This window comes from Prenolepis imparis, unplaced genomic scaffold (genome assembly GCF_030444845.1).
Source record: "Prenolepis imparis isolate NDT839.2.m4 unplaced genomic scaffold, iyPreImpa1.0 SCAF_9, whole genome shotgun sequence".
NCBI lineage: Eukaryota > Metazoa > Arthropoda > Insecta > Hymenoptera > Formicidae > Prenolepis > Prenolepis imparis.
Window position 1 is genome coordinate 12,211,177 of NW_028141167.1, and position 16,936 is coordinate 12,228,112.

At 31.7% G+C, this 16,936-nt stretch overlaps 1 protein-coding gene across 7 annotated transcripts in view; it reads right to left on the bottom strand.

Moving 5' to 3' along the window:
• The window catches only part of LOC145940686 (uncharacterized), a 74,106-nt gene that overhangs the window by 19,597 nt on the left and 37,573 nt on the right, over window positions 1–16,936 (bottom strand). The window lies entirely within an intron of this gene.

The following is a 16,936-nucleotide window of genomic DNA, read 5'->3' on the forward strand; positions in this document are numbered from 1 at the left end:
AAAATTAAAAAAGATAAAAAATAAAAACAAATTAAACAAATTAAAAAAGAATATAATAAAAAACGAAAGAGATATATTAAAATATCTTTGGAAAATATTTAAATTGTGTTGTATTCATTATTAAAAAACCGAATACATAATACTTCGAAAAATTTACAAGAACATTCATAAAAATAAATATAAATAAATATATTGTTTTATTTAAAATAATAGACATTTGTGTACGTTTCTAATTATGTACTTTTGACATTTATGATGCTTGTCTCGCAATGACATTTATCAGAAATTCATCCGCGTACACGCGTGTCATTGTAAAATATATGTAAATGACGATTTCTCTTTAAAAAAACACTCGATTTTGAATGATAGCGTTATTTACATTTAATTCGGATAACAAGCCCAAAGGCGGCACGGATAATAATCAATCTATCTATCTTGCGAATATATCGTAACATTGATGAATATGTCAGCAATGACAAACGAATATATATTTAATATAATATATACATAATATAATACATACATATATGTAGATTTTTAAGAGAAGAAAAAAATATTTATATATAATTACATTTTTTAATTTGTCTTTCGAAAAACAACTATAATATCATAGATATTAGCACTTAAGTCTCTGAAAGTCTCTGAAATTTTGCGCGAGAAAATTTCACGTTTACTTTGTTGATTTAGGAATTAAAATTGTTGTCTTCGCGTCATTTATTTCTTCGCGTTTATGCAGATGTGTTTTTCTTATATAGTGTGCTTTAAAAAAAACTGATCGATGTAATGCATGATTGCGTGACGCTAGGTGATTAGTCACTGTCTCCAAAAAACAACACATGATCTCTCCTTATTTCATATGCACGAATAGCATATACACATATCCGTATTATACGCACATGTATTTATATTGTTGGGGATTCAAAAATTTGTCTTAGTATCATTAATGATTAGAAGATATCATGAGAGTATTATTAATAAAAAATATAATATCTTGCACAATAATCTGGTCAATGTGAACTTTGTTATACATCAATATTATATCTGTGTGTGTGTGTGTTTCTTATATAATTACATTATATTCTAGATTTTAGAAGAGATATAGATATTATTTATATTGATTAGATAAATTATAAATCTCATATTATATTTTATATTTAAATATAAAATATAAAATTTCAATTAAATTTAGCGTGAAATTTATCGTAAAATTTTAACTCTCTCTTAATTTTATTCTCTCATCAATAATTTTTTAACTTAACGAATACTCTAAATGTGCAAATAAAATTAATAAAATTAACGAAATTCTATAGGAAACAAAAAAAGAATCTTACTCTAATTGTAAGAAAAAAAATTAATAAATTTTGTATAAAATTTTGAAAGAGCAACTCTCTTGTTATTTTCTCATTCATTATCGATCCTTGAGTTTTTTGCTGCAAAGTTTGAATCTAATCTAATTTTAACTCCCTTTCTCTCTCTCTCTCTTTTTCTCTTTTTCCCTATATCTCTCTTTTTCTTTCGAAACTAGAAAAAGCATAAAACATTCTAAATGTTTTATTTATTTTATGTATTTATACGTGTTCAAGCTGTTGGTGATTCGATATACAGATGAATAAGATTTCAACATCACGTCTAGACATTATAGAAGCAACAGTCACCCGATTATACGCGTGCTCGCGGTATTAACGGCTCTTCCTCAAAGGAAGAATAAAGAAATACGCCGAAAAAAAATTTCACGACATGTCATCGGAATATTCTCGTCGAATAATTTGCATCGACAGGTCAAGGAATTTTCGCTATGGAATTACTGAAAGGTCCGAAAATACGCTCGAACAATAGATTGATGAATCCTCATAAAAAAATTCATATGCCATTAAAAATAAATCATGTATTATTGAATTTGACGCAAACTTTTTCTTAGTAAAACTCGAATAAAAATTATGCGTAACTATACATTTAAAAATTATAAAATTGAAATTAAAATTATATTTTTCGTTTTCTTTATCCATCTTAAAAAAAATTAAAGAAATACAACTTTTAAATAAACGATTATGATATTATGATATTGGCACAACTTTTAAACTTTTATCGCCATTAGATATTCTAATAATATAAGTTATGATTTAAATTCTCGCTGTTAAAAAAACAAGGTAGCTGAAAAATATTTTTTGTCATTAAATTTTTCACAAATTTGTTTTAAATGTTAGATAAGAATTATACGATAATTTATTTACTATACAATAAAATGATCCATTGAAAAATAAATATACACTAATTTCATATTTCATCAATTATCTTCTTTAATCGAAGCTTAATAACAATGAATACTCGTTATTGCATATTATAGAAAGATATGAGATAAAATATGTAAAAATGAGCGATCAAACTTCGTTTAGTAAATATTGCAGGGAGAAATTATTATATTTTTCGATTTTTCCTAATGTCTTTTAAGTCTCTTAATGACGAAGAACTATTACATCGTAATTTCTTCAACCATCTTGGACTTAAATTACGAGCACGCGAATGTTTATTTCTGTCTGATTCGATAAAATCCACTTAACATGGCTCCTTACGATATATCATAATTCAATTTACGCTAATATCGCGATATAAATGTACAATAGATGCTAATGTAGAGTCAACATAGAAATTACCATTATATTGCGCGTTTGCACCAACACAGAACTTTAACGTTTACGGTACACGCAAAGTAGATATTGCGATGAGAAAATCTCTCTCTATTAATAGGATGTACGTATAACAGATTAAATGTTTTTTCAACGAAGCATGGCGAATCAGTAATCAGCGAGGAAAGATTACTTATTCAAGATTTTTGAATATTTGACTAGTCCCGAATTTAATCTCGCGTGCGCGTCTTTCTATTTGTGTAAGAAACACTAGATATATATGATCGTATAGATATATATTTGCAGTCGTACGATCCATTGGTATAAATGTAAGATATTATTTATGAATGTAAGGAATCGACTGGTCTTCAAAAATAGATCAGAAGACCCGCTATATCGTTGCGAGGAACAAATATCCCGATAACACGCGAATTATTCAATCTTCGCGAAAGGCATTTTCCTTTCATTTTTGTAATCAGACGAAATACGTCTAATTTGGCATAATTCAGATTTCAATCTAATCTCATATTGATATAGTTAATAATAGATAATGATAGAGAAATCGCAATTTTTAATATAATATGGTATTGTATAATTACATAATTACATTTTTCATATAATGTTTGATTTAATATTTTTAATATTTCGTATTGCATTTTACAATACGCAATCTAGCAGGGTGTTTCTTAAACATATGTCAAAAATTTAAGGGATGATTTCTTGGGTCATTTTATGAATAAATTTATATCTTTGATGATTTTTTGAAAATTGTTTTGTTTTGAAGATACAAGGCGATAAAAATTTATAAGATAATAATTAATATCTGTAAAAGTTATTAATGTAGTGTTCAAAGAACTTCTTTATTGTCGTTATCAGAGTTGCCAGAAAATATTGTATTAATAAAAGTAAAAAATATATAATAAAAATATTATATTTCTTGTAATTTTTATCGCCTTGTATCTTCAAAACAAAGCGATTTTCGAAAAATTATCAGAGGTATAAATTTTCATAAAATGACCTCAGAAATCATCCCTTGTATTTTTGACATATGTTTAAGAAACACCCTGTATATAGCTTTTTCATGACGCTTCAAATATAAACCTGAACAACAATAAAGATAAAAATGAGAAGGAAAGAAAAGAAAGCTGAACTGAAAAGTATCACAAACGGAGCGATTTGAACTTGCGGTCGGTTTATAATCTGCTATTCGATATTTAGAGCGAAGCGTATCACGGCTTCCGGTTTCATCGCGATACGTATTTCCAATGGAGCATGTAAAACCTCAAACAGGTTGTAACCTATTGAAAGGTTCTCAAAATGCATTGCGCGTGTTGCATTTACCGATCAGTCCCACGCAAAACATTATAAACGATAAAAAGAAAATTAAAGATTGTCTTCTGTTAGCATCTGAAACGCGCAAGCTACGATTTTCCCTTCGTTAGATTAGATGTAAAAAAATATATAAATCCTTCATGTGTATAGAATCATTTCAACGTTTTAATGTTACTATAATATTGCCAGTCGATTTGATTTATCAATTTATGTCCCATAAAATTAATATATTGGTAATTAATCACTGATATATACATTTTGTTACATAATTGAGAACATTCTGTTCTCTGTATAAGTGTAATATGACAGTTATACGTGTACGCGCGTCTGTACTCGACCTCTATAAACCGTTCGATATTCCAACTTGAAATTTTAAACAACGAGTGTCCTCACACGTGCTCATCTCCTCTCGATGTCATCTTTTTTTTTTTTCATTAACCTTGCACTATTCATTCCTTCGCACCTTGTCCTAATTAATTCTCATTAGACCGACTCTTAAATGCAAGGCAACTCGAGACGATATTAGTTATTTCGAGTCGCAAAGACAAGTTACTCCGAAATTATGGAATAAAAATTACATTTAAAGACACACGAAGAAATTTCACAAAAATAATTGGATTATAAAAAGAATATAAATAAATAAATAATATAAATAAGATGTTCACAAATTAAATATATATATCTTTTGTAGCTTACAAATATATTGCAAGATTTAATCACTAAATGAATTTATTATTATTAAAAATTTCTCAAGAAAGTTATTGCAAGTTTACTAATTTTCAAGAAATGTAGATATACAAAATAAAAAAGATACATATTTTAATTTATGATAATTTACTACATCGCTTGACATTTTGAACTTCTCTCTTAATATTTCGCAAGCCTTCAAGTGCCAATAAAATCGCGATTGTCCTCGGACATGTGTGTAGAATCTTGACAGAGCTTTCAACAAACTTGTCAAACGAGGAAAAATAAACAAAGATTCATCGGGGATGAAGCGATGGTGAGAAATCATGGCGTTCGGCAAAGAAGCGCATTAAAAAAAGAGGTCAAGGTTGTCGCAAAAAGTTTTCGCGATGGATAATATAAAGAACATATCAAACTTGTCGATTTCAAATTAGATTGTCAGCTGGACCAACATTCCGTCTGACGGACGGTCTTGTGAGAAAAGAAATTATTAAATACGTGGCTATATATAAACTTGTCTTTTTTATTTATCTCAACCTAAAAATCTATTTAAAAAGATTCTCTATGATTTAAAATTTTTATTAAAAGTTATTGCTTGTTAAAATACAGTTCGTCAAAATTCAGCTTATCTGATATCAGTTCAAATTTTTCAAACAATCCATTGATAAAATTTACCTGTGTTATTATTGATTGACAATTTCAATAACAAGAGTATAGTATATATTGCTAAAGTTGTGCTTTATGCAAATGGATTTATATATGACAACATTCTTATTCCTATAACACGTGACATCATTTTATCGTATAGCCTCGAATATTTTCTACGATATCTCTGTTACTATTGGATTATAAGAAATAGCAGGCGCATGTGCCGATAGTATGATGACGATAACGCGTTATCAAATGTGAATAAAATTACATTCTATGCGAAAAATTTTATTTTAGACACAGAGTTTTACTTCAAAAATTAGTGTTATCTCATATATATTATTTTTTGTATCAAATTTTTATAGAAACAAATATAATTTAATTTTCTCTTATTATGCCTAAAAACTACTAAATAGATGTAAGTAAATGCAGTAAATGTATTACTATAATTTTAGCATGCGTTTCGCAGATTTTATGTTATATTTCTAATTAAATAAAAATTTTCCAAAAAACGATCATAATTTGCAATTCTATAATAATCACCATTTAAAAACATTCGTTCAATGATGAATCAATTATGTTAAATTATGAACGCAAATGTACCTAGATCACCAACTTCGCTGGAAACACATTATTAGGTCAGATTGAATCTAATTTCTCCCCAATGTCGCGCTATTATTGCGTGATATCGCTGCAGAGAGAAAGAGAAATCGACCCGAGTCATCGTATTTAATTTTATCGATTCAATTTTGCGGCTGTGCGTTCAGTTAGAATATTGGTGAAACTAAATTAATTCTCGCCTCCGCCAACGATGAAGTTATAAATGATAGATGTTTCAAAAATGAATTGTTGCGGCTTATTAGTTAAACAAACAATAACTTTAATAATCATTGAAACTTTCAAAATTGCTTTCCACTTAACGCTGCCTTAAATTAACCTTCGCATAAAGTTTGAATTCAATTTAAATTCACATGTCAAATCTAAAGTTACAGACATTCTACAATAAAACTTTTTTAATTGTTCCACGGTACTCTCCATGATACTTTCACGTTCATCACTATTCCATCAGAAGTTTTTTCTCGCAGACAAAAGTTTTATTGGTACCAAAAAAAAATATATGAGCTTTCCAGCACAATCCTTTCACAAATGAATAAAAAAGATTTTAAAAAACAAATCCTTGAAAAAATTTCGCCAGTGACGGATCCTGCTACAAAAATTCAATTTTTATGAATATTTACAATCTTTCGCGGTATAAAAAAAAACTTTATTTCCCTAAATAAATAAATAGAATACGCGATCAAAAAAAAAAAAAAAAAAACGAACGTTGCAATTTCAATGCATCTTCGATTTTTGCTCGATGACATTCTTACATTGATTTTATCGATAGATTCAAGCTGTCGCGATGGTCCGCCGACGCGCTTTTGTGAATGAAGCGATGTAGAGCGCGAAAGTTACGGTGATGGCGGTATATAAGACGAGGCCGGCGAGGAATAACAGAGCGAACCGCCACGTGAACGCGCCGCGAAAACGAGCGGACGACGGCAGCTGCTACCTCGCTCCCATCGCGAGGTCGTCGTTCTATGAGCTGAGAGAAGAGAAGTTAGCGGTACTCCTCCTCTTTCTATGCCCCGAGACCGCCGACGTTGATTAACCCTAGGAACCCGCGGTATATCGCGTATGATGACCCGCGGATGAAAAACTCGCGATTATGAGAATTACGGCAATTTTGTGCAAGTCCTTTGCGCAAATTGAAGTAGAATAAAACAGAAAAAAAGTAGTTGTGGCCCTTTCAAAAAAAAAAAAAAAAAAAAAACAAACATTCATAACGAGGGAAGATTGTTCAATCTAAACACGAAGAGAAGAGAAGATTGATGGAATCAATGCTATTCAATTAATGAACTATTTAATTAACAAAAAAAATTAAAGATAACTGAAATATGTATATTATATTATAATAAATAAAATAAAAGTGAGAGATAAACTTTCTCTGTTAAGAACGTATGAAAAATAGTAATAAAATAGAGTTATAAATAAAATCTATATTAAGAGAAAGTCCTATTTAAAGTACTTTGAACTCTGGTCTCACAGATCAGCTACCTAATAATTAAGTTAATTGTCTTTTCTTATGTATAAGATACACATCTTATCGAATCAAACAAATAATTTCAAAAATAATTACATTTAATTTTAATTTTTAATTGCTAAAATGAAAAAATTTCCGTAACTCTCGAATGCATATCAATTTTCCTATTTCTATTTGCGCCCGAGAGACAATGCTCGAGTGAATAAAAGCATCTCGTCGCTTTATATTCGAAGTAATCCTTCTTAATGAAGATACCAGAGGCCCGGGGAGAGTCGTCAACCGCCGTGTAACCATAACGGTCCAAGTCAAACCGTTCCACGTCGAGTAAAACTACCGTACGCTATTTCGGGTAACGACCAGCGTGCGAGATTCGATCGTTCGTAAAATGAGTATCCCGATCATCGAGCAATTCGGGACCAAGCAGTAGCGCAAGGTTCTCCACGAATCGACACGTTAATACGAGCCCATAATATATGCTGGAAATGGGACCATTAGATTAAAAATGTCTGACAGATTCTACTTAAACTTCGAGATTGAAAACTCTTGCGTTTCAAGTGACAGAAATATTAATTCGAAATAATCGATTAATCATGAGGAATGACTCTTAAGAAACTGTTGCACGAAATAAAAAATGAAACATTATAAAGAAATTAAAGAAACTATAAAATATTAGCAGGTTTGATAGACACTATTCTATTTATGTATAGATTGATTGAAGGGAAAATAATTAGCGCCTCTGGCAGCTCGATAAAACGATCATGAATTTGCAATTACTCACAATCGGGGCAATTTGTATCAATTAGAAGATCGTCGCGACCCTAGATCATCGTGTTATTATTCGACAACGTATTGACACTGTTGACAGTTCGATGCACAACAGCGGACTGTTTCCCTTCGAATTTCGCGTAGAAATTATAAACGTTCATTTTTTTCGCGATAGCGCAGCGAAAATACGCGGATGGATGAGTCCGCAGGTAGAATACTATGGCCGCAACGTTATTATTTTTCCTCGTTTCCTGCGATTAATTAGCTTGCGAAACTATTCTTACTCGCTGTTGATCATGTAACGTCGTATTGTGCGTCACGCGAGATTTTTTGCCGATTTTTTGCACCGACACGAACTCGATATATATTCGCGCCTTCCTTCGTGTATCCTTCTATCATATTTTTTAAACATCTTGTTTGCAGCGAATTTCGCACGTTATTACAACAATCGTGGAAAAATGTGCGATACTAGCGAAATATCGCATGTAATACTTCATAAAAATCCTTCATGTTTGATAAATGCAATATATAAGTCCAAGATGTTAATGTTTATGAATTAAAAAAAATTAATTTTTATACTGCATTACAATGATAAGTCACAAAAAAGGGAAACTGGAATTTTGATAAAATAATTTTTAACTCTAATTGTAAGGCCCATATTCTCAAACCACTTTTATCGATAAAAGTTTCTGTAACAGAAACTGTATGTTTAAAAGTGATTTGAGAATATGGGCCTTACAATTAGAGTTAAAAAATATTTTATCAAAATTTCGGTTTCCCTTTCTTGTGACTTATCATTGTAATGCAGTGTAAACATTTATTTTACTGTAACAGAAACTGTATGTTTAAAAGCGCTTTCACCGATAAAAGTTTGAGAATATGGGCCTTACAATTAGAGTTAAAAAATATTTTATCAAAATTTCGGTTTCCCTTTCTTGTGACTTATCACTGTAATGCAGTGTAAAAATTTATTTTACTGTAACAGAAACCGTATGTTTAAAAGCACTTTCACCGATAAAAGTTTGAGAATATGGGCCTAACTTGATATTGTTTGAAATTTATAATAGAATCCTGAGAGATTAAAGTTTGCTTGATTTCAAGTACAAGTATATACATTATTTATTGATTATTTATTCCGAAAACATTCTTTCGTAGAAGGTTAAATTTCCAATCGCTTGTAAAGCGAAAAATCATAATTAAGGCAAATTCTATTAGAATTAAATTCACAATCATTGAAGCTACAGTTTTCATTTCGTTCTATAACACAAATCACGAATTTGCGATGTTAATATCAATATTAATATTCTAATTGATAATTAAATATCTTAATAATTTTAGAATCTCTTTCCTTCGAATTTTCCCGAGCAATGACGAAGAAACAACTTCTCGTTGAGCGAAATTCTATTATACAAATTGGCATATGACTTCGTGGAGTGATCTCCATTTCACAGAATAAATCCCTAATATATTTCATAGGCAAAAGACGTAGAAAATGAGAGAGAAGAAAGAGAGAGAGAGTATGGCCGGAATCGCGGTCGATCTCTCGTTACATCGAACATCGTTGGCTTCTCCTCTCTCATCTTCTTCGTGTACAACGTGTTGTTAGCGACGCTTGCGACGTCAGTGACCTAAATAGGACAATGTACGCGTTGCTAGCCGAAAGAAAAAAAGGCTCTCTCTCTCTCTTTCTTGATTCTATATTAATTCTTGCGCGATATAAGGCGCAAGTACGACCTTCCTTCGATAAATCTTTTCCTCGCATCCGTATTTAGCTCAAAGGAAGACATATCGGAGAGGCACCTATATGTATATCGAAGTTTTTCTCGTTTATTACAGGGACACGAGTCCAAAATGCGTGAAGGTATAAAAGGCGAAATTTCTTTTAATCCGCGGGAAAGAGAAGGATAATCTCAACTAATAGAATTCGCGAAATCTGCATCCTACATTTCAACAATTACGCGAATAGAAAATTAAATTTCGTATTTCACGTTTGATGCTTTTGGCAGCAATCGCACTATTGTATATACAAAGCTTGGATATCATACACTGTAAAAAAAAATTTGTTAACTTGACTAAACCGTTCAACTAAATTACTGTTTTGTTAATTGAACATATATTAGTATTTAAGTCAAATACGTTTTGTCAAAAGTTTTGTTAGATTTAATATGTTATATTTAATTTAAATATTTTTATATGTTCAGTTAACAAAATATTATTTAGTTGAACGGTTTAGTCAAGTTAACACATTTTTTTTTACAGTGTATATAAAATTCTTTTCAATGACTAATTAAATCGCAATAATTAGTTTGAAATTCGGAGAACTGATTGCGGTTTCCTTTATTCCAAGTTATATATCATTATCAGTACGATACTTATTCAGAAATATTTCGTTATTTTATAAATAAAACATATGTATATACTTATTATAATTATATATTTATTAAATATTATTAAATTATATTTATATATAAAATATATATCGGGAGAAAAATAAAACAGCGCGTTACATAAATTACGGAATATTTAATAATAATAAATAATTCAACCGAATATTATTATTGCATTTAAATTGTCCTAACTAGGCGAACCTTTAAATAATTACACAGTTTGAAAATTTGTGTTTTCTTGTTAAAAACGATTCCCGTTAAATATTTAACACATTTATGTGTTAAATTAACATATTGCTGTTGTGTTAATTGAACTCGAATGTTAAATTATTAAAATAACTGAAAAAAGGTGTAAAAATAACACAATGTGTATTTACTTTTAATTTTACACAATAAATATGTTCGATATTATTAGTGACAAGATTTATCTGTTAAAATTTACAGAAAAAAATGTTAATTTTACTTTATAATATAAGTGGGGATGATAAAATGTAAAATTAACAATTTTTTTAGTTAATTTTTACATTAAAACTATGTTAATTTAACACAAAATTTAGTTTAAGTTTATTTGAAGTTTGCATTTATTTTATGTTAAAATATTAACACAATATTCGTGTCATCATTTAACATATCCGTATTATGTTAAATTAACACAAAAATTTCTGTGGACCGTTTGGGACATGTGATATTTGTTAAATTTAACACAAATTTTTCAACTGTGTAGATTCCCGATTGATTATTCGTTATCGAGGTAATTTTAAACGCTTAATTAATAACTCTTCGCAATAACAAGTAACAAGTAACAAACAATATATTATATATTTATATATAAATTTATTCCAGATCTATTTAACATCATGACAGATTTAGAGGAGCAAAATGTGATAATAAATTAATCCAACGTCATCTCATGTATAAGCAACAATTGAATCGTGCGAAACGGATATTTACATATTTAAAAGTACCTCGTGCAATCCCGAGATACCCTCGATATTAATTATGTATGTTAATTTCATTTACCTTTTGTTGCGTCGCGGCTTCGAGTCTTCCTTTGTGTAGAACCCTTGAACGAAGCAAAGCATTATGGGTTCTCCGAGAGGATCGTGCACCTCTCCCATATACCCTCGCGTTTTCACCCTCTTTTCAAGGTGTCCCTCAGATTCGCAGGAGTCTCTTTCTCTCTCTCTCTTTTGGAAGAAAAATTTCACCACAAACTTCAGTCTCTTCTCTCGCAAAACTTTTCCTCGCGATTATCTCTCTCTCTCTCTCTTTCTTTCAAATTGATTATTTTCAAGATCAGCGACTTCGGTCTCTTCAAAGGTACTTTTGGCTCCGCGAAATATACAAAATGACGACGGAGATTGACGAGATATCCAAACTGATCGCTTTAGATGTCTGACGGTAGAGAATTCTTGCAACTTTTATATCAGGTATCTAGATGATCGATGATTTACGAAGAAAGATCCAGAGTTTATCCAATTCTCGATGACGCTGTTCAGAGCCTTCGCTCTTTTTACACTGTTCTTGACTCCAAGGATTTCGATCAGCTGACGACTTACCGATTCCTCCTAGAATATCCTTCTGCTGTCTCGTTGAAGGACGAGGAAGAACGTCGTTGCTTGCGACGTCGCCGTCGTGTCGGAGGTAAGGGGTGCTACGTCGGCGCCCTTACTTAAGGTATATCGCCACGCGGTTGCCAGGCCAACAACCAGGAAAGGGCGAAGCACTCGTCGCAAACTACGTACTAACGACAAGAAGGCACAAAGCTCGTGCACTTATCGATTCTCTCCTCTCTCTTCTATCTCTCTTTCTCACATACACATTCTTGCTTTCTTGCTCTCACTCTCACTCTCTCTCTCTCTCTCTCTCTCTGGTTTGGAAAGTCGTTTACCAAAGCTCAACAGAGTATCGTTGACCGAGAGTACTTTCAGTGATTAGAAATCGATCGAATATCGGTCGAGTGATCTCTCCACATATCGAGGATAACTTATTCTATGCTAATAGTCTCTCTTGGGGGATCAATTTTATATCTTTTAATATCTTCGACATTTTTTCTTCCTCGTCGATGCACGAGAAATATGGATACGTGTTGTATTAGATGTTAATGACGTAGATATATTAGTAGCCGATATTAGTGTCCATACTTTGTGTGTCGCAGGTCTTTATTTATTTTCCAGCCGATCATACATAGTTCCTTTTGATAAAATAAGCGTTAAAGGATATTTCAAGTCCGTTCGTCGAAAAGTCCCTCTTTCAAACGCGGTTTCATTATAAAATAATAAATATAATTAATAAGAAGAATATAATTTTGCAGAGTAGTTGTGTAGCGTACAAGGATATTATCCTTCAGTCGACGGAAGTGAAATAATTTCTCTTGTACCAAGTCTTGTACCAAGTCTTCTCGATAAAAAGTGTTTCACTCCATCATTTCACACACATACAGTGTCATATCTATCAATAAAATGATATTTCATAAATTTCTCCGCACAATTCACGCCGAGATTTAGCGACGCATGACTGATAATAATATTTAAAAGTAATTAAATCCTCTTTTCTCCCTCATTGCTGTGTCCCAATAAAGCACGCGCAAATTCGTCGACAGATTTATCACGCTCTATCTCGCGCAAAATAAATTTATCGAACGATAGAATCGTTTCTCGATTTCGCTCCTTTTTGGCGAACGCGCGATCCCTTTCTAAGAATATTTAAATCGCTCCATTTCTATATATAAACATCCGGCGTCCAACTCTCGCGTTGCCTTAATAACCAAATTACTCGTAAAAACACGGTCCCAATTTAGAAAGCACGCTCTAAGTGTCTGTTGCACATCCCCGATGCATATATAATGTATAATCTTCAAAGATATTTAAAAATCTCTCGATACCATCTCCGCCATCGTCGACATTTCACTTCGTATTCGCGCCGGAAGAAGAAATCCGTCTACAGAAGAGAGAGAGAGAGACCACACAGGAGATTCGATTTAATACAAACCATCACGAAGAGAATTCACCGAAATCGCCGATCGATCGATTCAGCGCGCGAGTCCGTTGCCTCTCGAGGTTATCGGGGGTTAATGCTCCCTTCTCTCTGCGTTCGATTATCTTCCCCGTAAAGCGCGCGAATTCGAGGCGACGACGACACATTCGAACGTCACACGCGCGATTTCTCGTTTCGTTGTCGCGATCGACCCCTGGGATCGAGAGGCACCGCGACACGCGGCGCGACAAGACGCGAGAGACGAGACGACGACCCGAACGTGCCGTGTCTCTATACGATACTGGCGTTTTCCGCCGCCGCCGATCAGCGCGCGTTTCTCTCTCCACGGGCGACGCCGCCGCCGCCGCCGCCGCCGCTCGATACGTCGCTCTACACCGCGTTTGCGGTAACTCGCGGAGCGACGAGATGCAGCGGGATGCGCGTTGCATCTATCTATCCATCGTCGTTTTACACGAGCCTCACGTGTGTCTCTACGCACCTGCACGTCTTTATGAGTCGCCGCCGGGGGGTAACAGCAAGTGGCCGGGAATAATAGGGACCGATACTTTGCTCGCTGGTATCAGCGCAAATGTATCGGTATTTTCCTCTGCGGTTATATATGAGTAATTATTTCTTACAAATGGAAAAGAGAAAAAGAAATTTGTTTTAAAGAGAGAGAATATTGTCTGATGTTTTTTTATATCACACGTTTTTTATGATCGATAAAAACTAATGTGATATATAATTATTTATTTCAAATTTGCATCATTTTCAACTTGGAATCGGGAATAATAGGGACCGATACTTTGCTCGCTGGTATCAGCGCAAATGTATCGGTATTTACCTCTGCGGTTATATGAGTAATTATTTCTTATAAATGGAAAAGAGAAAGAGAAAGAATTTTTTTTAAAAAAGGGAGAGAATATTATATATTTAATATTTTTTTTATACCACACGTTTTTTATGATCGATGAAAACTAATATGATACACCGACAATGAGAGAATTTTCTCTTAGAATTTACCCTGAAAATCATGGTAATCGTGAGACAATATGGTATATGGAAAGAATTTTATGAGAATTTTTCTGATTAATATTTATTACAATAAAAATAATAATATCTATCATAATAAAATATAAAATATGTTTGATTAGTGTGTTTTACTAAACTGTATAGTAAAATTAATCAAACATTTTATATTTTATTGTAATAGATATTATTATTTTTATTGTGATAAATATTAATCAGAGAAATTCTCATAAAATTCTTTTTATACCATATTGTCCTACGATTACCATGATTTTCAAGGTAAATTCTAAGAGAAAATTCTCTCTGTGTATAATTATTTATTTCAAATTTGCATCATTTTCAACTTGGAATCATTTATTTCAGAAAACGTTTTATTCTGTAAATATCAAATATATTGTATACGTGATATATTATTTTATATCGACATATACATGTGTATTGAAAAGAGAGGAGCTCTATTTAAAATATTGTTAAGAACGATAACAGAATATTTTCATATGACGTTGAATTTGTTTTGCATTTCCTTAAAAAACAAAAAATTTTGTGTGTGAAGAGAGAATAAATAATCTTCTTTCTAAAATAAAATAAGATATAAATATATAGAGGTATAAATTTTATATTTTTGTGTTCATAAGAATTAAATCTTTTCTTTTCCCACACATTTTTCTACTTATTATTCATTGACAAAATTTAATTTGTTTTGAGCATCATGATAAATCTTTTTAAAACCAAATCTATAAAAAAAGTAAATACTTCTTATTTAAAAATATAATTCATATTTAAAATTTATATCTTTAAAGAGTAAATTATATATCTTAAAAAATTTATATTTAATTAAAAAATCATGCTTTTTAATTAATCATCGATTTATCATTCACAGCGTAATATTCCTGATAAAATATATGATTCCTACAACACGACAGTATAAAATCTCTCTTGTGTCGAATCGATTGTGACACACGAGTAGCTTGATGCGAATGTCGCAGATCCGATTACTAAATTATTGCAAGCTTCGCACAATTTCCAACAGAACTTCTTTTTCTACTTCCGCCATACTATAGAGGTGCGATATCCTGAAACACGTGTAAATGCCGTGTGCCTCTCACGCTAAAATCGATAGATACGTAGTGCGTCGCTCGAGAATTTTTTAGCGCACTTACTTAATTATATAAATAATATAATAAAAGAGGGCTAATTGAGAGCCAAGCGTGGTAATTAGTACGCTGATGTGTTCTATTAAAATAATTTTATTTGTTGTACGTTTCGGTCCTCATTTTTGAACCATCTTCAGCATGTGAGTAAAATCTAAACAAAGTTCTAAACAATACAGTGGCCCATCGCGACCAAAATCCGCATCTTAATCCAGTAATCGAAGAGATCGAACATCTCCACTTACTAAGCACATGTACCGAAGGGAACACGAGATGTTCGATCTCTTCGATTACTGGATTAAGATGCGGATTTTGGTCGCGATGGGCCACTGTATTGTTTAGAACTTTGTTTAGATTTTACTCACATGCTGAAGATGGTTCAAAAATGAGGACCGAAACGTACAACAAATAAAATTATTTTAATAGAACACATCAGCGTACTAATTACCACGCTTGGCTCTCAATTAGCCCTCTTTTATTATATTATTTATTACTAGAGCCTCTCATTTTAATAGTTAATTATATAACTTCGAAAGTGCGAGTCAAGAGGCATAATAAATATGATAGTTTACGAGATTACCGCATTTTTTATCAGATGCGTGCTTGCAACCGCGCCAACTTTTTATTCAACTCGCTCGCGACATTTGTCAATAAATTGCATATTGCACGAGACGCGATTTTATACTCGAGAATTTTCTCCGATAGTTATTCGTCTTAACTCTCTAACGAATAAATTTTCTGCTCCTATCTAAAAGTCATACATGATATAATAATCTGAAATGATAGAGCCGATATTCGATATTGTTCATTGCAAGCGTAGCGTAATCAGATGACCGTAAATTAAGATGGAACAAGATAAATAAGAGAATCTTTTAAATATAACCTTTAGTATCTTTTAAATTGTGTCAATGATAAGAAATTTCAATAAAGTTTATTTATTGATTATTTTAGTGTCGGCTAAAATAATTTAGACGAAATAAATAATCAAATAGTAGATCATCAAGATAAGATACTCTTCGTAAAAGTGTGTATGTGTGAAAAAAACAAAAATAAAATTAATATTCGACAAAATAATAAAACAATTAATGTTTTTTAAGCGACAAAAAAAAATTAGCAATATCTCAAGTCTAATTCTGTGCGCAATAACGATATACATATAATCCTTTTTGCAGAAATTTTTGAAGTACATTACGTAAGTATGATCGGAGAAACGCGATTGCAAGATGTAGCTTAACTTGAACATGTTATTTTGTA